Here is a 23579-nt window from a genome sequence, read left to right as displayed (position 1 = left end):
CTGCTGAAGTCTGTCAGCGGCATCGAGGAGCTGCAGTGCAGGTAAGGGGGGGGGAGGGTGTTTGAATGGGTATGGGTGATTGAGGGAATGAATCTGTGAATGATATGAATGAATGTGTGTGTGATAGAATGGATGTGTAAGTGCTGGAACCTTGGCATGATGGAACTGTGATTGCTGTTAGCAATCACACTCCTATCATGCCAAGTCAGCCAGTACATGCTGAAACCTAGCTAGCTGCCCCCCTTTGAGTATTGATGCTGCCAGCAGTATGGGGTCTGCACATCACTTACAGCCACCCTGTACCAGCATGTACTGGCTGACTTGGCATGATAGGAGTGTGATTGCTAACAGCAATCACAGTCCCATCATGCCTAGGTTCCAGCATTTACTGGTTGGATGTGTAAGTGCTGGAACCTAGGCATGATAAGACTTTGATTGCTGTTAGCAATCACACTCCTATCATGCCAAGTCAGCCAGTACATGCTGAAACCTAGCTAGCTGTCCCCTTGTGTATTGATGCTGCCAGCAGTATGGGGTCTGCACATCACTTACAGCCACCCTGTACCAGCATGTAGTGGCTGACTTGGCATGATAGGAGTGTGATTGCTGTGTGGGCAGTGTGGACGCAACTTGTGATCTATGCCTGTAATTTAGGGGGTTTTAAATATACCTTTTAATGCCGTGTTTTTATGTGAATTCCAGTTGATCTATGCCTGCAAAGCTGGGTTTTTGCGTTATTCTGTAGAGCCATATCTATATATTTCCATACATTATTTATGTATACCTGCAAATACAGGGTTTGTATGTCTTATTCAGTTGATTAATACCTGCAATGCTGTTTCCATGTATTTATTTGATCTATACCTGCAAATACAGGATTTGTATGTCTGATTCTGTTTATTTGATATATACCTTCAGTGCTGAGATCACAAGTGAATATCAGTTGATCTATACATGTAAAGCTTGGTTTGTGTGTTAATGTGTTGATCTATACCTGCTATCGGCAACTGGGGCTAATATTAATATATATATGGGCAGCAGAGGCATCAATACACAAGGGGCAAAAACACTAAGGGGGGTATAAACGACAATGCAGTGTGAAAAATCCATCCTGATGTAGACGTCTGTGACGTAGATTGTGTCCTGCTGTTTGTGTGTTTTTGGTTATCAGTGTAGCAGAGCCTGTCCTCGGGTGTGTGTGTATAGGTGTTGGTGTGGCAGAGCCTGTCCTGGTGTGTGTTTGGGTGTTGGTGTGGCAGAGCCTGTCCTGGTGTGTGTGTTCAGTTGTCAGTGTGGCAGAGCCTGTCCTAGGGTGTGTGTTTGGATGTGGGTGTGGCAGAGCCTGTCCTGATGTGTGTGGGTGTCTGTGTCGCAGAGCCTGTCCTGGTGTGTGTGTCTGAGTGTTGGTGTGACAGAGCCTGTGTTGGTGTGTGTGTCTGAGTGTTGGTGTGACAGAGCCTGTCCTGGTGTCTGTGTTTGGGTGTCAGTATGGTAGAGCCTGTCCTGGTGTGTGTGTCTGGTTGTCGGTGTGACAGAGCCTGTGTTGGTGTGTGTGTTTGGTCATCTGTTTCCTGGCACTTAACTTACAGTAGGAATTATTTAATTTATATTTATCCAGAGATAAATTGCCCTTCTGAAGTTGTAGTGACTTCAGGGGACAAAACATTCAAGGCCCTGAAATCATTTAGTGGAAAAGTTATTTATTGTGTTATAATATTTATTTCAAGGTCGCACTCAATTGTGGCTTCAGGCTTCCCATGTTGAATGATCAAGTATTATTTTAGCCCAATAACAAAAGTATAATTCCATAGCACATTACTTTTGGAAATTATGAATGCCCCCCCAGTTTGACTGTGGTATCTTGTGTGCCCCCCCTATATATTGTTTCTAGAGTCGCCACTGAGTCGGACAAACACACATTGCATTTGTTATAAAACATTTTGACACTTATCCTCATGTGTGATGCACGCTTTTTTATTTTATTTTATTTTAATTAATGAAACTGGATTGAGTGTGAAAGTGATCACAGCGGTTTCTATCCTTATTTTATGTGGAGGTGCAACCAAACATAAAGCTGGGCTGCAGATATACTATTGTTGCCCCTCCACATGGGTCCCAGATGAAAGACATCATCTGATCATCCTGTGTAAATATTATTCTTATTGCACTTGATATTAAGTATAACATAAATAAGCACACCTGTTCATGTTTCTGCTTTATTTGTTTCTGTTTCACTTGACATTCAACAATTTTGCTGCTTAAAGGCAAGCAAATATCCAGGGATCAAACTAATGCTACAGCAAACATGGCACTATATACATATATTCCCTAAAAGTTGGATTGTTGTTGTTAGGCTAGGTTCCACTTGGGTTTTTGTCCTGCGTTTTTTTCTTGATGAAAAACGCCAAGAAAACTGCCACTGCATTTACCTGCGTTTTGGTGTTTTTTCTGGCGTTTTAGCCTTCCTGTGGAATTTGCTTTTTTTGACCTTAGGCAGTTTTTCCAGCCTTTACAGGTTAGAATTTTCACCCAGCTAAAAGGGATTAGGATAAATGGCAAGTATCTGCCCTCTCCTGGTGTCATTTCTTGGTAGAGTTCTACTTAAACTCGCCCCCACGGACCCTTTTGTCTCTTTTCTGTGGTTTGTAAGGCTTGCTTTATTCCGAATGTCTGCTCTTCTAGGAAGATTGGCCCCAAATGATGGTGCAAATTGTTTGCTGTTGCTTTTGGCACGCAGGATCCAGTCGCGTATGTTTGTTTGTAATGGCATGTTTGTTCCAAATGGTGTAAAATTCAATATGAACTTTGTTTTGTGTGAAGCTGTTTGTTTCCAGCCTATTTCACGTAGGACACACAGATACTGGGTCCATCCTCTGCATTGTAACTGTGGAAAAAAACGCCATAAAAAACGCCAAGGCAAAACCCACATGGCTTTTTCATGGCGTTTTTTCTCTCCCATAGACTTCTATTGGAGAAAAACGCCAAGATTTCCTTGCAAAAAACACCAGAGTGTCAACATGCTGCGATTTTGAAAAACGCCAAAGAGGACTGAAAAAACGCCAAACAGAAAAACGCCAAGTGGATATGGCATTGTGCGATTTCCTATTGAAGAACAGCTAACATCTGGCTGCTGCGTTTTTTCACTAAAAAAACACCGTGTGGCTGAATTGGCGTTTTTAGCAAAAAAAAAAAACAAGTGGAAACCTAGCCTTAGTCTCACTCCATATGCAGTCCTTTACATTATGTTACAAAATGAACTACCACAATGGCGTTCATCAGCAGTTTGTGTTTTTTTACTTTTTGGGATTCCGGTTGAAAAATATAACTCAAAGAAATGTAATATAACTGAGAAAAAAAATATATGCAGTGATATTTTGTCATAGTGCATTCTATTACTACCCAGCAATAAAAAAAAATAAAAAAAATCTTCAGCCATACATTTATCAAGAGCACTTAATTGAGATTATTCAAGTAGCAAACATACATTTACACGCCAGGCAAACTGATGCTGCGCAGAACACAAACATCCACAACTTAACCAAGTGCATAAAAATCACATTTTGGTACTGTCAAGAGGGTGCTTGAGAATCTGAAAAAAGTCTAGCAAAGAATCTTTGACTTGGTCCATGGTGCATCATTTATAGGGCTCCCTGGATAAAGGAGCAGCCTGGTGCTACTGCTTTTACGGTGAGATACATGATTATTAATCAATTAATTAATGTGCTATAATAATGCACAAAATCAAAATACCATATGTGCTCGAATATAAGACGACAACCCAATATCTGAATACTAATTTAGGAAAAAAAAGAAAGAGCCTTAATATAAGAGTACTGTATAGGAAAAAAAAAAGGTGTTACTAGTAAATGTTAATTCATGTAAACTATTTTTTTCTATTTAATAAAAGCTATGATTGAGAAAAATTATTTTTTTGGCTTTTATTTGTCAACCTGCCCCCCAGTCCCAGGCTTGCCACTTGCCCCAGAAATGCCTTATACCCTCCTATATGCCACTGTGCCCTGTGCTATGTCTTTTAACCCCCTATATGCCACTCTGCCTCCAGAAATACCTTGTACCCCTAAATGCTAGAGTGGCATATAGGGGTATAAGGTATTTCTGGAGGCAGAGTGACAAATAGGGGTTAAAAGGCATATCACAGGTGGGAGTCCCGGCAGCAGCGGAGGTTACCAGACAGAAGGATCCAGGTTCCCTGCAGCGCTGCGGTGGATCTGGAACTGGATCTTAGTCCTCATAGACCTCCATTTGCTCTGGAAAAACACTGTGTCTTATAATCGAGCAAATACGGTAAATCTCCACAACTAAATTCACCTGCTTTCCCTATAGATAGTGGCTAAAGCTCAATTGTTTCACATTCATGGGTGTAGATGACATCAAAGGGTTTTAGGAATGCTTTGGCAGCGGTATTAAGAAGTAAAAGCCTGTCATTTATTGTTTTCCTTATAGCCAGACAGACTCCTCTAAAGATAAGCATGAATCCAGTCGCTATCGCATTATACTGATATCTTGTTGTAACGTTTGTCATTTTTTAAAAACACAATCAATTACAAAACTTTATATTATGTGTTAATAAAGTCAGTTTTGGGAAGGTAGCTGTAGACATGATGCATTAATAAAGGAAATGTAACTCGGCTAACACACCAGCCTGCATTGTCCGCTTATTCTTTGTTATTTTCGCCCTTTATAATGCTTAATGAAGTTGTTGTGTCAAAATGGTGACTCCCCTGCAGCAACCTCTCAATAGTCATTAAACCCCTGCGTATGAAGAAATTGGGATTTTTGTTGTTGTTGTAGTAACACTAGGGAGTTGGGTGGGTTTGGTTGAGCTAGAAAGGCTGATCTGATGCAGACATATGGGAAGATTCCTTGAGTTTTGTCCCTTTAACTAATCGTTATGTATGGTATATTCACTGGTGTTAGACTGTCATAATATATAGTTATTTCATGGATTTGAAATATGCAATTCTGCATATTTAGTGAAACAAATATGTTGCCATTATTACTCATTATGTTGGGTGTATTTGCATAATCAGTTTTTGTCTCTAAGGTTGCTGTTCTGCAATGGCGGCCTCCTCATCTTCCTCTTCAGCTGGAGGAGTGAGTGGAAGCTCTGTCACTGGATCTGGCTTCAGTGTTTCTGATCTGGCTCCTCCACGGAAAGCTCTTTTCACTTGTCCCAAGGCAGCTGGGGAGATGCTGGAGGGTAAGGACTGCTGGTAGTTTAAAAAACACACCTAATGGAAACAGATACATATTCTACTATGTTTTGTTATGTAATTATGGGGATATGTGTGTGTGTATATATATATATTTCACATGCACACACACACTCACTGGCCACTTTATTAGGTACACCTTGCTACCTAATAACATGGACATGATGGCATCACACAGTTGCTGCAGATTTGTCGGCTGCACATCCATGATGCAAATCTCCTGTTCCACCACATCCCAAAGGTGCTCTATTGGAATGAGATCTGGTGACTGTGGAGGCCATTGGAGTACAGTGAACTCATTGTCATGTTCAAAAACCAGTTTGAGATTATTTGAGCTTTGTAACATGGTGCATTATCCTGCTGAAAGTAGCCATCAGAAGATGGGTACACTGTGGTCATAAAGGGATGGACATGGTCAGCAACAATACTTAGGTAGGCTGTTGCCTTTAAATGATGCTCAGTTGGTACTAAGGGGCTCGATTGGTAGTAAGGGGCCCAAAGTGGGCCAAGAAAATGTCCCCCACACCATTACACCACCACCCGCCTGAACTGTTGATACAAGGCAGGATAGATCCATGCTTTCATGTTGTTTATGCCAAAAGTCTGACCCTGCCACCTGAATGTCGCAGCTGGAATCGAGACTCATCAGACCAGGCAACGTTCTTCCATTGTCCAATTTTGGTGAGTCTGTGCAAATTGTAGCCTTAGTTTCCTGTCCTTAGCTGACAGGAGTGGCACCTGGTGTGGTTTTCTGCTTCAAGGTTCTACGTGTTGTGCGTTCAGAGATGGTATTCTGCATACTGTTGCCTTTCTGTCATCAAACCAGTTTGCCCATTCTCCTCTGACATCAACGAGGCATTTTCATCCACACAACTGCGGTTCAGTGGATATTTTATCTTTTTGCGCTGTTCTCTGTAAACCCTAGAGATGGTTGTGCGTGAAAATCCCAGTAGATCAGGACTTTCTGTAATACTCAGACCAGCCTGTCTGGCACCAACAACCATGCAACTTCAAAGTCACTTAAATCCCCTTTCTTACCCATTCTGATGTTTGGTTTGAACTTCAGCAAGTTGTCTTGACCACGTCTACATGCCTAAATGCATTGAGTTGCTGCCAAGTGATTGGCTGATTAGCTTGTGTTGGCAAGCAATTGAATAGGTGTACCTACTATATCTCAATACACCCTATGAAATAGAAATGGTATAAGAAAGCCCCTACAAAACATGCTTCTACAACTCCTCCTGTAGGAATGGTAGTTCCATTTTTCTCAGTATCTGTCTTTAGATACTGTCGGTTTTAGTATTTGAGAAACTGCTGGATTTATAAATGAATCTTATGTAATACATAACAAACAGGAGTTACTTTAGATAATAATTTTAAACAGTAGGTCTACTTCTGTACAACTAGAGGGCAGTAATAACATTGCCCCATCTATGTCAGCTCTTCGTTACCAGGTATAGTGCGATACATTTTTTTTTCTTTGTTGGTCTTCGGGAATCAGCATCTAAATCATGTCCCCCCATTAATTTTGCTTACTCCTGTAGGGTTTTAACTTTTTTGTATCACTAAACTAACAAAAAGAGAAATTCCACCAGCCCCTACCAACCTAAAACAGTGGAAGCACAATTTCATTTTGTTAGTTACAAGTTAAATTAAAGAGAGATTGTGGTTAAAACTATTTATTTTTCACGGATCGGTACTAATAAAGAAGGAGTTGCCAGCTAGATTTCTGAAATGAATATCATCAATATCTAGGCCTAGCCAGGTCCTTCAATTGCTGGTTCCACGTTGATTCATCTCCTATAGTCAGTGGCGTCGCTACAGGGGGGCAAGGGGGGGCAATTGCCCCCCCTAGGTTAATCCTTGCCCCCCCTGTTGCCCCCCTGCCGAAATTGGAATAAAGTCGCAATGCGACTTTAAATCCCGTCTTTTTTTTTTTTTTTTTTTTTTATGTGGAGGAGAGAGAGGGTGCGGCCCGCGTAAGATCGGCAGCCAGGGCAACCGATCTTACTTGGGCCGCACCTCGAGCCCTGCTACTTACCTGTGGGAGGGTCTTCTGTACTGCATAGAGGAAGCGGAAGCTAGCAGAGAAGGCAGAGGGAGGCCGCGCCCCCTGCTGAAGTCTGTCAGCGGCATCGAGGAGCTGCAGTGCAGGTAAGGGGGGGGAGGGTGTTTGAATGGGTATGGGTGATTGAGGGAATGAATCTGTGAATGATATGAATGAATGTGTGTGTGATAGAATGGATGTGTAAGTGCTGGAACCTTGGCATGATGGAACTGTGATTGCTGTTAGCAATCACACTCCTATCATGCCAAGTCAGCCAGTACATGCTGAAACCTAGCTAGCTGCCCCCCTTTGAGTATTGATGCTGCCAGCAGTATGGGGTCTGCACATCACTTACAGCCACCCTGTACCAGCATGTACTGGCTGACTTGGCATGATAGGAGTGTGATTGCTAACAGCAATCACAGTCCCATCATGCCTAGGTTCCAGCATTTACTGGTTGGATGTGTAAGTGCTGGAACCTAGGCATGATAAGACTTTGATTGCTGTTAGCAATCACACTCCTATCATGCCAAGTCAGCCAGTACATGCTGAAACCTAGCTAGCTGTCCCCTTGTGTATTGATGCTGCCAGCAGTATGGGGTCTGCACATCACTTACAGCCACCCTGTACCAGCATGTAGTGGCTGACTTGGCATGATAGGAGTGTGATTGCTGTGTGGGCAGTGTGGACGCAACTTGTGATCTATGCCTGTAATTTAGGGGGTTTTAAATATACCTTTTAATGCCGTGTTTTTATGTGAATTCCAGTTGATCTATGCCTGCAAAGCTGGGTTTTTGCGTTATTCTGTAGAGCCATATCTATATATTTCCATACATTATTTATGTATACCTGCAAATACAGGGTTTGTATGTCTTATTCAGTTGATTAATACCTGCAATGCTGTTTCCATGTATTTATTTGATCTATACCTGCAAATACAGGATTTGTATGTCTGATTCTGTTTATTTGATATATACCTTCAGTGCTGAGATCACAAGTGAATATCAGTTGATCTATACATGTAAAGCTTGGTTTGTGTGTTAATGTGTTGATCTATACCTGCTATCGGCAACTGGGGCTAATATTAATATATATATGGGCAGCAGAGGCATCAATACACAAGGGGCAAAAACACTAAGGGGGGTATAAACGACAATGCAGTGTGAAAAATCCATCCTGATGTAGACGTCTGTGACGTAGATTGTGTCCTGCTGTTTGTGTGTTTTTGGTTATCAGTGTAGCAGAGCCTGTCCTCGGGTGTGTGTGTATAGGTGTTGGTGTGGCAGAGCCTGTCCTGGTGTGTGTTTGGGTGTTGGTGTGGCAGAGCCTGTCCTGGTGTGTGTGTTCAGTTGTCAGTGTGGCAGAGCCTGTCCTAGGGTGTGTGTTTGGATGTGGGTGTGGCAGAGCCTGTCCTGATGTGTGTGGGTGTCTGTGTCGCAGAGCCTGTCCTGGTGTGTGTGTCTGAGTGTTGGTGTGACAGAGCCTGTGTTGGTGTGTGTGTCTGAGTGTTGGTGTGACAGAGCCTGTCCTGGTGTCTGTGTTTGGGTGTCAGTATGGTAGAGCCTGTCCTGGTGTGTGTGTCTGGTTGTCGGTGTGACAGAGCCTGTGTTGGTGTGTGTGTTTGGTCATCTGTTTCCTGGCACTTAACTTACAGTAGGAATTATTTAATTTATATTTATCCAGAGATAAATTGCCCTTCTGAAGTTGTAGTGACTTCAGGGGACAAAACATTCAAGGCCCTGAAATCATTTAGTGGAAAAGTTATTTATTGTGTTATAATATTTATTTCAAGGTCGCACTCAATTGTGGCTTCAGGCTTCCCATGTTGAATGATCAAGTATTATTTTAGCCCAATAACAAAAGTATAATTCCATAGCACATTACTTTTGGAAATTATGAATGCCCCCCCAGTTTGACTGTGGTATCTTGTGTGCCCCCCCTATATATTGTTTCTAGAGTCGCCACTGAATGGGAGCACCCACGATATATTACTATAATTTTATTATTACTGGGTGTAACAAACACAGTATATTACACCTTTGAGTTATTTACAATGTCATTGAAAGGTCAATGTTTTTGCAGCAATCATCAATAATATTTACAAGAAAACAAGAGGGGGTTGCTCATAGTTAGTTGGTGAAATCAGCCTTGTGTGTTGTAGAAAACAGTAACTGAGCCAGTATGTTACTAGATAAGAGATGCAACACTCTTTAGAACATTAGCTTTATAAACGATTACAGCACTTATAGTGTAAAAGTAGAGGGTCAGAGGCTTTACAGTAAGAAAATCTAAACATGTATTGTATGGGCATGGCTCTCCTAATTCTAAAACAAACCCAAGGATTGCTAAAGGTTTGAGTCCCTACAGCAGGAAGGAAAAGGGCACACTGGATGGGCTGATTTTTTTTTATCGGTCATCCAATTCTATGCTTCTACGACCATTATGAAGCAATTCATCGGCCAGAGTAACAACATTGTTCTAGACTACATCAAGGTAATGTCAGCTTCACCAAGTGTAGTCAGATCCTGTCACATGGTTGATTTGCACTGGAATGAATGGACATACTATAGTCATAACTACTACCTAATACAAAACAAGTTTATAATGAGATAGAATTATTATTACCCCACTAATTAACTATAAAGTAACAAACATAATATGAGTCACAGTCTGGGAAAGGTGAAGGGAGTTGTTAATCTCAGAGCAATTATCTGCCATTGTTTTTTTTTTTGTTTACCTAAGATTTGTTACCAATCAAACATTTGGGAGTGTGGTCAGCTTTAGTAATTAAGTATTTTGAAGAATAGTCTGCTAACAAAGTTAGGAAGGGTACTTCCTAGGGAAAAAACCCCAAAGATATGTAAAATAAACTACTGACCATTGAGCTCATTCGAACAGCAATGCAGATGAAGTCTAATTTACCTTTTTCCTGCATAGACTTCTACGACCGAGAGAGTCCTCTGGGTGATTAAGGCAAGCAGCGGTATTGTTTATTACTAAGCTGCATGATAAAGGAGTATGTTTGTCTAGTAGAGCTAGAACACATACTCAACCATGTACACATTTGGTGGTATTTCTCCTTTAAGAGATTAATAGCGCAAGAAAAAATTAATAAGGATTAGAAAATATTAAACATATTAAATCGCTAAATGTATGGGATCCACATACAGACATAATCTTACAAAAACTTCTTACCTGATTTGTATACATTAAACTTTAAGGACAAGGCTATTTTCTTTTTTTGTGCCTATCGTGCCCAAGGCTGTTTATACATTCTTTGCAGTGCTTTGCAGCTGTAACTTCATTCTCTCGTTTATGGTACTCACATAAGATAGATATTGTTTTTTATTCCCAGAAAGAGAAGAGTTTCCATTTACCATTTGTTTTATCATATCTAATTTATTATAAAAAAAACCTGCATCTTTATTTGAAAAGTCTTTCACTCGTCCATAAAAGCCAATGAAAATTAAAAAATCCAAATCTGGTAATATCACCCCCCTGTCCTATTTGGGTCATCTTTGGAGCTGACCGGTTCAACTCTTTCCATGCACTAATTCTACCACCAGCCTTTGTGAAAGTTTGTAGTAGATATTGTTTTGTGTTTATCTTTTTAACATACATTGTACTTCAGGTATATGTCGCAGCAACCCCCTGAGGCTTAGGACACATGGGGTATGTTTGAGTTTAGGAGGGGGCACTGGTGAATTCCAGGGGAGAATCCTTGCCTGTCTGGCCATTGCCCTCTTATGTCGTAGGGTGAACGAGAAACTGTCTGGTCTTCCTTAACCAGACTCCCATGAAATACCTGGCTGTGGGGGGGCTCTACAAGCCAGGAAATGCTTGTTGCGTCTGACCGGGACCCAACAGCATATTCTTGGAACTGTACGGGAGCTAGGAACCACGGTGAATCCCGCTGACAATTAGAAGTGTGTTGCTACGGACAACTGTTGTCCCACCACGTCACTCTTTTGAGGTTACATTAAGCCTTTGGTGGGCAACACTCTGTGATGGTTGGGGAGAGGGAGCTCATTTGGAAACCCTGGTTTTATTACCAATCTTTAGGACTGGGGTTTACCCAGCCATGGTTATGTAACTCTGGCCCGGCTACCACGTGGGCTATTCCCGGGGAAGTCTCATCAAATCGCTATTTCGACCATAACATCCTTGGACCCAGAACTTTCCATTGGTACCCTAGGATTGACGCCACTCCCTCAGGATCATCCTGAAATAGTGTCTCTGTCGGGTGGGCATTGCTGGCCGTAGAACTGTATGACAGGCTGTCGGGGTAGTTAATGGGATTATACCCCTAATCCTGGTATGTTTTGTGTAGAAAATCTGTTCTGTCTTCAATAAACTCACTTCAGATTGTAACCTACACTAAGTCTCAACTAGTGCTTGGGGGAATATGAAGGGTTAATGCTTTGAGCAATTAAGCTTTCAGCGGCAAGGAAGATCTCTATGGCGGAGATTCTGATTCCTGGTATCCTGACCTCTGCTTGGTTTACTGGGCCCATATCCCCTTTGGGACATTTTGGAAGCCCCCCCACTGTAAATTACAACATAAGTGCAACAGTGGAAGAAAACACCATATTTAGTTCACCAACAAGGCCTCACATGCATGGTTCATGCATTTTTGGAAGAAGCCATGAGGCCATAACTGGAACATGCGCACTTGGGACATTTTGGAAGCCCCCCCAATTTAAATTACCCCATAAAAGTATATGTTTATGAACCGTAGACAAGTCAAGGTGCTCAACTGGGGTAATTTTGACAGTTTTCAGGCTTGTTAGTGACAAGTTTAGGCCACTGACATTGACCAGTGAGACCAATCAATAATCAGTGACTTAAAATGTCACCGACAAGTGATCAGGTAATAATTATGTATTTTTTCCCCATAATTACTCTAGATGACCCCTCTCTCTTTCTAAGGGTCATCCAGGGGCTGCCATAATGATCAGATCACTCTTATTGGCCAGGAGTGATCTGATCATCAGGCGACTTACTAAACTCACAGCATTTGACCTGGAAGGGCCCTGGACTTTCAGGTCAGTGCTGTTTTTTTTTTTTTTTTTTTTTTTTAACTCTTTCAATACTGATGCTCCATTGGAGCACAGCATTGACTGATATTTAGTCCCCACAAGCTTGTGGGGACCAATGTTAACCCCTGCAATGCCGCAATTGTGTCATACACATTGCGGCATTGAAGGCGTTAACGCTGCACTGTCGCTCTCAGGGAGCGATCACGCAGCAGGGGAGGGTTGGGGCTGGTCTCCACACTCATGTGGAGATGGAAGAACCCTCTCCCCTATCCCTGAAGCTGCTTCTGACAGCTGGACGCGATCGCTGGTCTATAGACCAGCCATTGCAGGGAGTAGTCTTTTTGATGACTCCTGTAGGCTTCCATGCCTACAGGAGTCATCAAAGGGCTTGTGGGGGCTCGTTTTTGCTGTTCTGCCTGCTTCCAGGCAGACCACCAGCAGCAGAGCCCCGTACAAAACGGGAATTAACCCCTTCAATGCCACAATCTCATGGAGCCATCAGGGGGATGTTGTGTCAGGTGTGGGGGACCCAATCAACACTCAACCCCCTTTCCTGAAGCTGCCTGTGGCAGCTGAAAACGCAATTGCAGGTTGTTCTGCAATCGCGTTTTCAGCCTACAGCATCACTTCGTGGGAGTGATCACAGGCTCGGGGGCAGGCTTGGAGTGGCTGTGCTGTGGACAGCAGCAGCAGCGTCCCCGCGATCACCACGATTGTGGTGATGTGGGAGCGGTTTTGTCCCGGTCTGGTGGTGACATATGACCAGGAAGTACCAGGTACATCCCGGACCGGAAGGGGTTAATAGGACAATTACGGCACTGTTCTCAGCGGGCTCCGGTGCCGTGAAGCTAGTGTCACTAGACCAGCTCCTGAGCCCTGTTCCGCTAGTATCGGCTAGCGCTAGAAGCCGTTAACCATTTCAATCCCGGCAGGAAGCATCACAGAACTAACAGACGTACCCAGCCGGGGTACAAGGGTTACCTGTTACACTATCCATTAGTGTATTACTGCTGTTGCTGTTTGTTTTCCACCATGTATAACCTAGTCTGGATCTCTTCCAAAGCACTAAGGTGCTGCTGTAAGGCGAGTCCAGAAAGTGGAAAATACAACGTCGAATTCCAACTCAAGCTGTAAATAACTCCTACAATAGTCAAGATGGCATTTGTTAAGGTACCAAAGTACAGAAGCTGGAATAAACTTCTTGATGTTGTAAAATAGAGTAAACTGCAGCGTATCAGTTGGGGAAAGGAGACTTCAAATTAAAATTTGCTTCATTAATTTTATGGCTATCGGGTGATTAAACCTTTGCAGTGTTTAGCCATTCTGCCTCTAAGCTTACTGGACATTAAACCTGCTGACTAAAGGAAGACGTTTGTAATCTCTTTAATAGACAAACGTGTATGTTAATCATTTGAGATCTGCTTATTATTCAGGAGGTTTAGGAAATAAGGCAAGCAAGGATGTTAATCAGAATATACTCCACAAATCAGTGGATGTGTACAACCATCTCTCTCACTCCCCCTCCCGTCCTGTAACAGAAAAGCTGGGAAAAAAAAAACGGTTAGTGATTTAAAAATAATATTAAATAAATCATTAAAATAATAATATAAATAATACTAAAAAAAATGATAATGTGAGCTGTGATGTTACTGTGACATCACTGGCATGTTCAGGAGGTCCCTAGGAGGACCTCTTACCATTACTGTGTAAAAAAAATATAAAAAATGTATAAAAATGAAAAAAAAAAAAAAAAAATTTAAACAAAATATATAAAAAAAGAAAAAAAAATTCTTAAAAAAACCTTACATCCCATTGCCCTAGCATAACATCTAGCCAGTATAACCCTCCTGCCCCCGTTCACAACCCCCAAACCCGTTAAGCCATAGGCATAACAATTATACAAAATTGTACACCTAATAGTATGCTCCCTGGTGCTGGGAAAGTCTGGAAAATCTATATAAATTAGGTATTTCTGAAATCAGGACACCTGAATTGATAAACTTGGAGGGGATTTTCCATCACTTTACCTAAATTTTTTCTAATCGCTAGTTTTTACTAAATTTCTCATTCTAAATTTTCAGCTAATCATCCAACTATGGTATCAAACGAAAGCTCTATCTCTCCTTGAAAAAAGAATATATAGTTTCCATGGGTACACTATTCACAGGAACAGAGAATCATCGCTAAACCGACATACCCCAAAAATGGCAAAATTGCTCTGGGCTTTGAGGTACCAAAAACCCCTGGGATTAAAGGGGTTAAAGGAATTTGGCAGGTGGGTTGTTCAAAACATCTTGGAGAACCACAGTTCCTCTGTGGATTTGGCAGCCCCAGTTGCTTCTCTCTCTTCGTGTAATCCCAGACAGACTCAAATATGAGATTGGGGCTCCGTGGAGCTCATACTGTGCATTCCACGCTGAAGATAGTTCTTGATGACTTTGGCTGTCGCTGTCATGCTGCAGATGCCTCCCTGATGGTATCTGCCTATACATCAAAGCATTGAGGAGACCGTTAATTCTAACCAAATCTCCACCATGCTTCGCTGTTGTCTCATTCTTGTGCCGCTCTCCAGTCCTAAAGCAAATAAACTGTGTTCTGCTTCAGACAGACCTTGCTGATGGAGTATAACTACATTGTTGCTGTGCCCAGTCTTGCCATGGTATAGGACTTGACATTAAACTTTCCAGCGACCTCACCTTGTTAAGGAGTTTGGCTGTTTTTAAACCTACATATTAAATTGATGATCAGTAGTACCTTTTTGGTAGAATTGTTAAGTCATACACCAAACTATATGCCTGTATTTGTGCAAATGTACCAAGAAGAATTGATGCTGGTTTGAAGGCAAAGGGTGGTCACACCAAATATGGATTTAATTTACATTTTTCTTCTGCTCATTCTCTTTGCATTTGATTAAATGATAAAAATAACTAACCTTGTCTATTTTTGAAAGCATTACTTCACAGAACTTTTTCACACTTGTCTTGAAAGAGCAAAATGCAATAAAATCCTACTGTGTTTTTACAATTATGTCTCATCTACCAGCAAATTATTCAAACCAGATGACCGCTTTAACCAGAGCATTAAAATGGAAAACGCTGGTCAAAAATTATCAGCTGTATTTTTTCAAAGGCATTCTCAGTTGAAAGCAAATCTTTTCACCTTATCTTGCAAGACATTTTTCTTAAGAGTGTAAGAGTGTCCCTGCAGAATTTAATGTGCCTCTGCTACAGTAACTCTTGCTTCAAATATGGTGATAAAGAAAAAAAGACCATTTAAAATAACTATAGCTGTATCATTACTTCTCTATCCAAGACCAACAAATGCCCCTTTGAAATAATAATAATAATAATAATACCAATTATCAGACATAGTCTGGTCTTGCATACTCTCTTGTAACAGGGGCATTGTGAACCAAGCTAAAGACTAAAGCACAATGCTTTACAGGGATTTCTGCAGGGTGATGCAACAGCAGGCAATGGATACTTCGCAAACAAACAATTACAGTGCAGTGCCTTACCTTAATACCGTATTGGCTCAAATAAAGGCTGCAACCGATTATAGGGTTCATAATTAATAATGCACCTTACTTATAGATATGCCCCACTGCCAGCAGCGGAGGTTATCTACGCGCATTGCGCAAACGTTCACCGGCTGCCGGAGAGGATGATCCAGCGCTGCGGGGAACTAGACTTGTGCATTCGTATTCGGGCGAACATAAAAATGAACATGACGGCGGCAAAACGTATGAAGACACACAACACGAAGAATCTTCGTCTACTAATCTCCCTGGTCCCTTCCCCATCTAGCCTACCTTATCTATGCCTGCAGGGCCTACGCCGAAAGGTGGCCCCTGCAGGTGACCAATAAAGTCGCTTGCATGGCCCTTTAACTCCTGATGGCGAACCTAAGGATTTCCGCTCCCGCGGTTAACCCCTGCGATACTGCGTAGATAATGGATCGGAAATCCGTAGGTTCGCCGTCAGGAGTTAAAGGGCCGCGCAAGCGACTTTATTGGTCGTTCATACGGATTTTTAACTCTTGGAGCGGGGAGACCAGTGATCTCTCCAGGCCAAGTTGCGGCACCAGGGTTTTAAAAGTCTGAAGGAGCAACTCTATTGGTCGCCAGCAGGAGGCTTGTCTCCAATCAACCAATAAATTACAAGCGACCAATAGAGTTGCTCGTACAAACATTTAAAATCCTGGCGCCAAAGCTGCTGTGTAGTCCTTACCGCATTAACCCCTTCTACAAAAAACACACGCCTGGAACTGCATGTGCCGGGCGTCGGGTGGTACGAATTGCACATCCATGCGCTAAACCCCGATTATAGGCCGCACCTCCACTTTAGTGTGTGTGGGGGGGGGTGTGGGGCCTATATTCGGAATAACGTAAATTAAAGCTTTAATAAAGTAACACAAAATCAAATCAATATACATACAAGAATTATTTTGTCCTAAAAACTCAAGTCTTACAACTACCGTATTTGCTCGATTATAAGACGACCCTGATTATAAGACGACCCCCCAAATCTTAATATTAATTTAGGAAAAAAAGAAAAAGCCTGAATATAAGACGACCCTATAGGAAAAAAGTTTTACCAGTAAATGTTAATTCATTTAACCCCTTAACGACAATTGCCGGTCCTGGCACGACACGGAAAAGCATGTGCTTTACGACAATTGACGTGCCAGGACCGGCACGTCTTTAAACGGGTGCAGAAAGCGATCTACTATCGCTTTCTGCACCCAAAAAGCGTTGCTGAATGCCTCGACCTCGAGGCATTCAGCAACGCCGCGATCGGCACGAAGGGGCCATCTCTGGCCCCTCCACGGGGCGTCAACATCCGCCATACTTTGTATGGCGGCGGACGCCCGTTTTAAAAGCGTTTAGGAGGCGATCGACGATCGCCTCCTAAACTTAAATGGTGTCGCTGGAATGCCTCGATCAGGAGGCATCCAGCGACACCAAACACTAACCTTTTGATGGGCTGTGACCGCTCCGGAGAGCGGTCACAGCCGCAGCTGCCGGCAATCTTCGCCATCAAGGAAGATGGCCGCCGTCCTGTAACAGGAACCACAAATTTTAAAAGTTCGCTAGACGGTCCAGACCATCTAGAGAACTTTGGCTCCACTTGCAGGTTGAATACAGGTACTGCATTCACCATGCAAGTCAATGGAGCCCAGCTTTCTAATCACAGTGTGATTAGTAAAAATAAATTAAAAAATAAAATAAAATTAATAATAATTAGAAAAAAAATAGTAAAAAAACAGTAAAATGTAAAAATCATTTCCCACTGATGTCACTATCAGGGGAACCTCCAAGTTGAAAAAAAATGTTAAATTTTTTTAAAAAAATAATAATAAAAAAAATATATATATAAAAAATATATTTTTGTGAGCAAGTCCTAAAATTAGCATATTAGCTTAAAACAATTCTCGCATGGAAAGAGTTAAAATACTGGCATATTAAATGCCCATGGGGTGTCTACTTTTAAAAAATGTATGATTTGATGGGGTAAATTGAATGGGCCAGGTTCAACAACGTCCCAATTAACACGGGGGGAAGGATGGCCACACATCTAATTTCCAATTAGAAAAATGCACACGTACCAAATGTGGCCTTTTAGTTCCCCCAAAAAATGACACACCATTGCATGTGGGGTATCACTGCACTCAGGAGATGTTGCTGAACACATTATGGGGTGTCGTGTGACAGCGGCATATACCAGGAGCTGTAAATTCATACATAAAATAGGTGTGTGTGGGAAAAATACACACACAAAAATATTACTGCAAACTTTGAAAAAATGCTGGTGGTAAAATATGTGCATGCAAAGAGTTAAAATACCAGCATTTAAAATACCCTGTGGTGTCTAGTTTTGAAAAATATATGGTTTTGTTGGGCACACTGAAATGGCCTGGCTCAAAGATGTACCAAATAGGGCATGGGCAGTGGATCCCAAATGCCAAAGTTCAACATTGAAAAAAGCGCATGCCCCAAATGTGGCCCTTTTGCCCCAAAACAGCCAGGCAAAATCATTCATGTGAGGTATCGCTGTACTCAGGAGATGTTGCTGAACACATATTGGGGTGTTTTGTGATAGTGACATATACGAGAACATTTTAATTCATACCTGAATTAAAATGTGTGTGGAAAACCAAATGCAAAAAAATGACTACCACAAAGTTTGACAAAGACTGGTGGTAGATATGGTGCATGGAAAGAGTTAAAATACTAGCATTTGAAATACCCTGGGGTGTCTAGTTTTCAAAAATATATGGGTTTATTGGGCACACTGAAATGGCCCGGCTCAAAGATGTACCAAATAGGGCATGGGCAGTGGATCCCCAAATGCCAAAGTTCAACATTGAAAATGCGCATGCCCCAAATGTGGCCCTTTTGCCCCCAAACAGCCAGGCAAAATCATTCATGTGGGGTATCGCTGCACTCAGGAGATGTTGCTGAACACATATTGGGGTGTTTTGTGATAGTGACATAAACTAGAACATTTTAATTCATACCTGAAGTAAAATGTGTATGACAAAACAAATGCAAAAAAATGACTACCATAAAGTTTGACAAAGACTGGTGGTAGATATGGTGCATGGAAAGAGTTAAAATACTAGCATTTGGAATACCCTGGGCTGTCTAGTTTTCAAAAATATATGACTTGATGGGGTAAATTGCATTGGCCGGGTTCAAAGATACCCGAAATGGCACATGGGGGGAAGAATTACCAGATTTGGAAAAAATGGCTTTGAAATAGCAAAACGCTACCTGTACTTATTGCCCCATAATGGGTAGAAAAAAGCAAAAAAACATAAAAACATTGGGTATTTCTAAACTCAGGACAAATAGTAGAATCTATTTAGCAGGTTTTTTCATTACCTTTTATAGATGAGTAAAAGATTTTTCAACTAAAAGTTAGAAACAGTCATTTTTTTCTAAATTTTTCACCATATTTTATAATTTTTTTAATAGTAAATAATTTGATACAATCAAAACAATGTCATCTAAAGAAAGCCCTTCTTGTCCTGAAAAAAACAATATCTAATGTGTGTGGGTTCAGTAAACGGGAAAGAAGAAAATTACAGCTAAACACAAGCAGCGCAGAAATGTTAAAAAGGCCATTGTCACAAAGGGTACAAAAAGTAAAATCAGCCTTTGTCTCGAAGGGGTTAAACACTTTTTTTAATAAAAGCTATGCTTGAGAAAAATATTTTGGTTTTATTTCCTTCTATTTTCCAACCTGTCCCCCAGTTATGCACATCTGCCCCAGAAGTGCCTTATACCCCCTATATGCCACTGTGCCCCATGATATGCCTTTTAACCCTCTAAATGCCACAGTGCCCCATAATATGCCTTTTAACCCTATATGCCACTGTGCCCCATGATATGCCTTTTAACCCTATATGCCACTCTGGCACTTAGAGGGTTAAAAGGCATATTATGGGGAAGAGTGGCATATAGGGAGGTTTAAGGCATTTCAGGAGGCAGAGTGGCATTAAAGGGGTTAAAAGGCATTTCACAGAGCACTCTGCCTCCAGAAATGCCTCAAACCCACATTTAACACTCCCCCTCCCTCCTCCAAACTTACCGGTGCTTCTGAGTTGGGGGGGGCGCATAACACAGGAGGGTCCAGGTCCCCTGCATCTGAGCCCCAGGTGCTTAGTCCGGGCAGCATGTAGAGCTCCACGCGAATCGCGTAGAGCTCTAAGCACCGGGGACTCAGAAGCACCGGTACGTTGGAGGGGGCATAACACAGGAGGATGCAGGTCCCCTGCATCCTCCTGTGTTATGCCCCCCCCAACTTACCGGTGCTTCTGAGTCCCCGGTGCTTAGTCCGGGCAGTGTTTAGAGCTCTACGCGATTGTATCGTGTAGAGCGTAGAGCTCTACACGATACAATCGCGTAGAGCTCTACACGCAGCCCGGACTAAGCACCGGGGACTCAGATGCACCGGTAAATTGGGGGGGGGATTAACACAGGAGGATCCAGGTCCTCTGCATCGCTGCGGGGGATCTGGATCTTAGTCTCATAATCAGACCTATTTGAGGTCTGATTATAAGACGACCCTGATTATAAGACGAGGGGTATTTTTCAGAGCATTTGCTCTGGAAAAAACCTCGTCTTATAATCGAGCAAATACGGTATTTATTTCAATTGGGGTACCACAAATAATCACTTAAGCAGTACACGCTCGGCAAACTAAGCTACCAATTTACATGAAACCCAGTAAAATCCTAAAATGACTAGTGAATTGTATTCTAAACATTGGAGTTACAGGTAGGCAGGTTTACACAAGAGTTCCATGAGGTCTAACGACACCTGATATGGGCAAAGGACAGCACCATTGAACTTAAAGTGAACACTTCCCTTTCAGCTAACAAATGCATATTAAAGTATTTTCTAAGTACAATTATCTGTTCCTTCAAAAAATTCCGGTCAAAAAATTAGGTAAATACAACCTCAGATGAACAACACATGGCATATTACACCGTGTCATGATTTATTCAACAAAAATAAAGCCAAAATGGAGAAGCCATATGAAAATGTATATCATAATTTGAAAAACATTGGCCAAAACATCAGATGACAGTCTATTCCTCCGTCCTAACAGTAAAGAACCCTTCGTAAGACTAAAGGAGTGCCCCTCCTTCTGGGTTTTATAGGCTAAAACATAAATCTTATATGTTGAGTCTCTCAGGCAGCGCTTGTTTTCAACGTCAACCCATGTCTGCATAGGAATGTATAGTCACCAAGCTTTTCTGACAGATCCAATTGTACTATTGAGGACTTATGTGTACATCCTGAAAGCATGCACTGCTGGAAACATAAGAGTTGTGGACAGCTGCTCTACAAAGACATGTACCCATAACCAAGATGGGGCTCACATGTAAATAGAAATCTGTAGTATATATTGCAGAAATTAAACCATAAAAAGCTGAACCATATGGGTGACTTTAAGGTCAATGAACTGGCAGTGGTTTTATATACAGGCTTGAAGATTGTCTACTTCGATGCTTCAAATTATGCAGTTTGGCTCCTTAACCCCTTAGTTCCCCTATAGACGTACCGGGACGTCCAAAAAACGCCCACAAAGAAACCCCTATGGACGTCCCGGTACGTCCAGCCCTTCGTGCAGCGTCAGGGACACATCCCTGCCGCTGCACGGGAGACCAGGCTGTCGTTTGACAGCCTGGACTCCCCACTGACAGCAGAAGCCGGCTTTCTGCTGTCCGATCGCCCGTAACAGCTTTCGGCATGAAAGCCGGTAAGCTGTTACCGGTAAACTGCCCGATCGCGCGATCGCGCAGTTGCAATCGCGCGATCGGGCATTCCCTTCCGGGTTACGTCACTGCTGACACAGAGACGCTGCGATCTCTATGCAGGTCTGTGAGGACCTGCATAGAGATCACAGTGTGATCTCTGCAGGGGGATCGCGGGGAGGGGAGTGAGAAACCATCTCTCTCACTCCCCCTCCCGTCCTGAAAGAGAAAAGCAGAAAAAAAAAACCCATTAGTCCATTTAAAAATAATATTAAATAAATCATTAAAATAATAATATAAATAATACTAAAAAAAATTATAATATGAGCTGTGATGTCACTGTGACATCACTGGTATGTTCAGGAGGTCCCTAGGAGGACCTCTAACCATTACTGTTTAAAAAAAAATATATAAAAAATAAAGAAAATGTAAAAAAAAATTAAAATTAAAAAAAAATATATAAAAAAAGATAATAAAAAAAATTCTTAAAAAAACCTTACATCCCATTGCCCTAGCATAACATCTAGCCAGTATAACCCTCCTGCCCCCGTTCACAACCCCCAAACCCGTTAAGCCATAGGCATAAAAATTATACAAAATTGTACACCTAATAGAACGCTCCCTGGTGCTGGGAAAGTCTGGAAAATCTATATAAATTAGGTATTTATGAAATCAGGACACCTGAATTGATAAACTTGGAGGGGATTTTCCATCACTTTACCTAATTTTGTGAGGATTCAGAGGGAAAATGTAAAAAAAATTAGTTTATTTTTCTAATCTTCGCTAGTTTTTACTAAATTTCTCATTCTAAATTTTCAGCTAAAAACCCAACTATGGTATCAAACGAAAGCTCTATCTCTCCTTGAAAAAACAATATATAGTTTACATGGGTACACTATTCACAGGAACAGAGAATCATCGCTAAACCGACATACCCCAAAAATGGCAAAATTGCTCTGGGCTTTGAGGTACCAAAAACCCCTGGGATTGAAGGGGTTAAGCCAAGGATTCTGCTTATAGTTCTTAAATGATACCACCTTCTTGTTTAATACATACGCACCACTTTTCCATTTTCTTAGTCTTGCTGACCGGTTTAATGTGATGGTCTGCTGCCTTCACTAAAACCCATGTGAAATATTAATATGTATAGAGCTGTTGCAAGCACACAATAGGTGTGATGCAAAAAACTGGACATAAAGGTTTGTATACTATAAACTGATCACCCAGCCATTATACATTATACACTACACAATGATCGCACAATGAAAAACCTGTATGATTCCTGCTGTCATGCAAGAGATCAAACGTCATGGCACATAGGAGATGCAGCTGAATATATTTTTGTGGCTCTCTCTGCAGTTGCACAGTTGCATTTAATCGGTGGGTGAATAAAGCAACAAAAATTTACTTTATCGCTCTCTTTGCCAGGGATTGTTGACCAAACGGCCGCATGATAAGTCGTCTTCTCTTTGTGGGTATATTTAGAGCGGGTGGGCTGCTAAACGATCCTAAATGAGACAGACTTCTGAAAATAATAATTTCAAGTTTGGAACAGGGAAGAGGCATGCTCCATTTTGTGCCACTTCCAAAAAACATTAACAAAAAAAACAAAACAAAATTTCAAATTCAAGGCACTTACATTATTATATTTTGTGGTATTTCGGTCAACTAAACTGGTTTGGGGACAGTTAAATATTAGAAAAAAAATGTGAAAAAACTATTTAAATGTATTACTCATACTACGTTTTGGACTATACATTACAAATGGCATCAAAAGAAAGCTCTAGCTGTCCTTTAAAACAAAACAAGATATGTGTATGGGTGCAGAAAAAAAGATCAAAAAGGAGAATAATGGTTAAGGAAGCATAGCGTTAAAATGCTGAAACAGGTTTTTGAGCACTTCAGTAAAAAGGGGGTTAATTAAGCCATGTTTTTCAAGCAAGGAATGCTAAATATTTACTCGCGATATATTTTATTGCTTTCCATTCACAG

The 23579-nt window shown here is 41.6% G+C and overlaps 1 protein-coding gene across 2 annotated transcripts in view; it reads right to left on the bottom strand.

Moving 5' to 3' along the window:
* LOC149281361 (dnaJ homolog subfamily B member 12-like) overlaps nucleotides 1-23579 on the bottom strand; it is a 47671-nt gene that overhangs the window by 23008 nt on the left and 1084 nt on the right. The window lies entirely within an intron of this gene.

This window comes from Sceloporus occidentalis, unplaced genomic scaffold (assembly GCF_023333645.1).
Source record: "Sceloporus occidentalis isolate IW3139 unplaced genomic scaffold, rSceOcc1.0.p SCAF_134, whole genome shotgun sequence".
Taxonomy (NCBI): Eukaryota; Metazoa; Chordata; class Lepidosauria; order Squamata; family Phrynosomatidae; genus Sceloporus; species Sceloporus occidentalis.
Note: the sequence above shows the minus strand (reverse complement) of the source record. Positions and strands in the feature narration are given on the sequence as shown.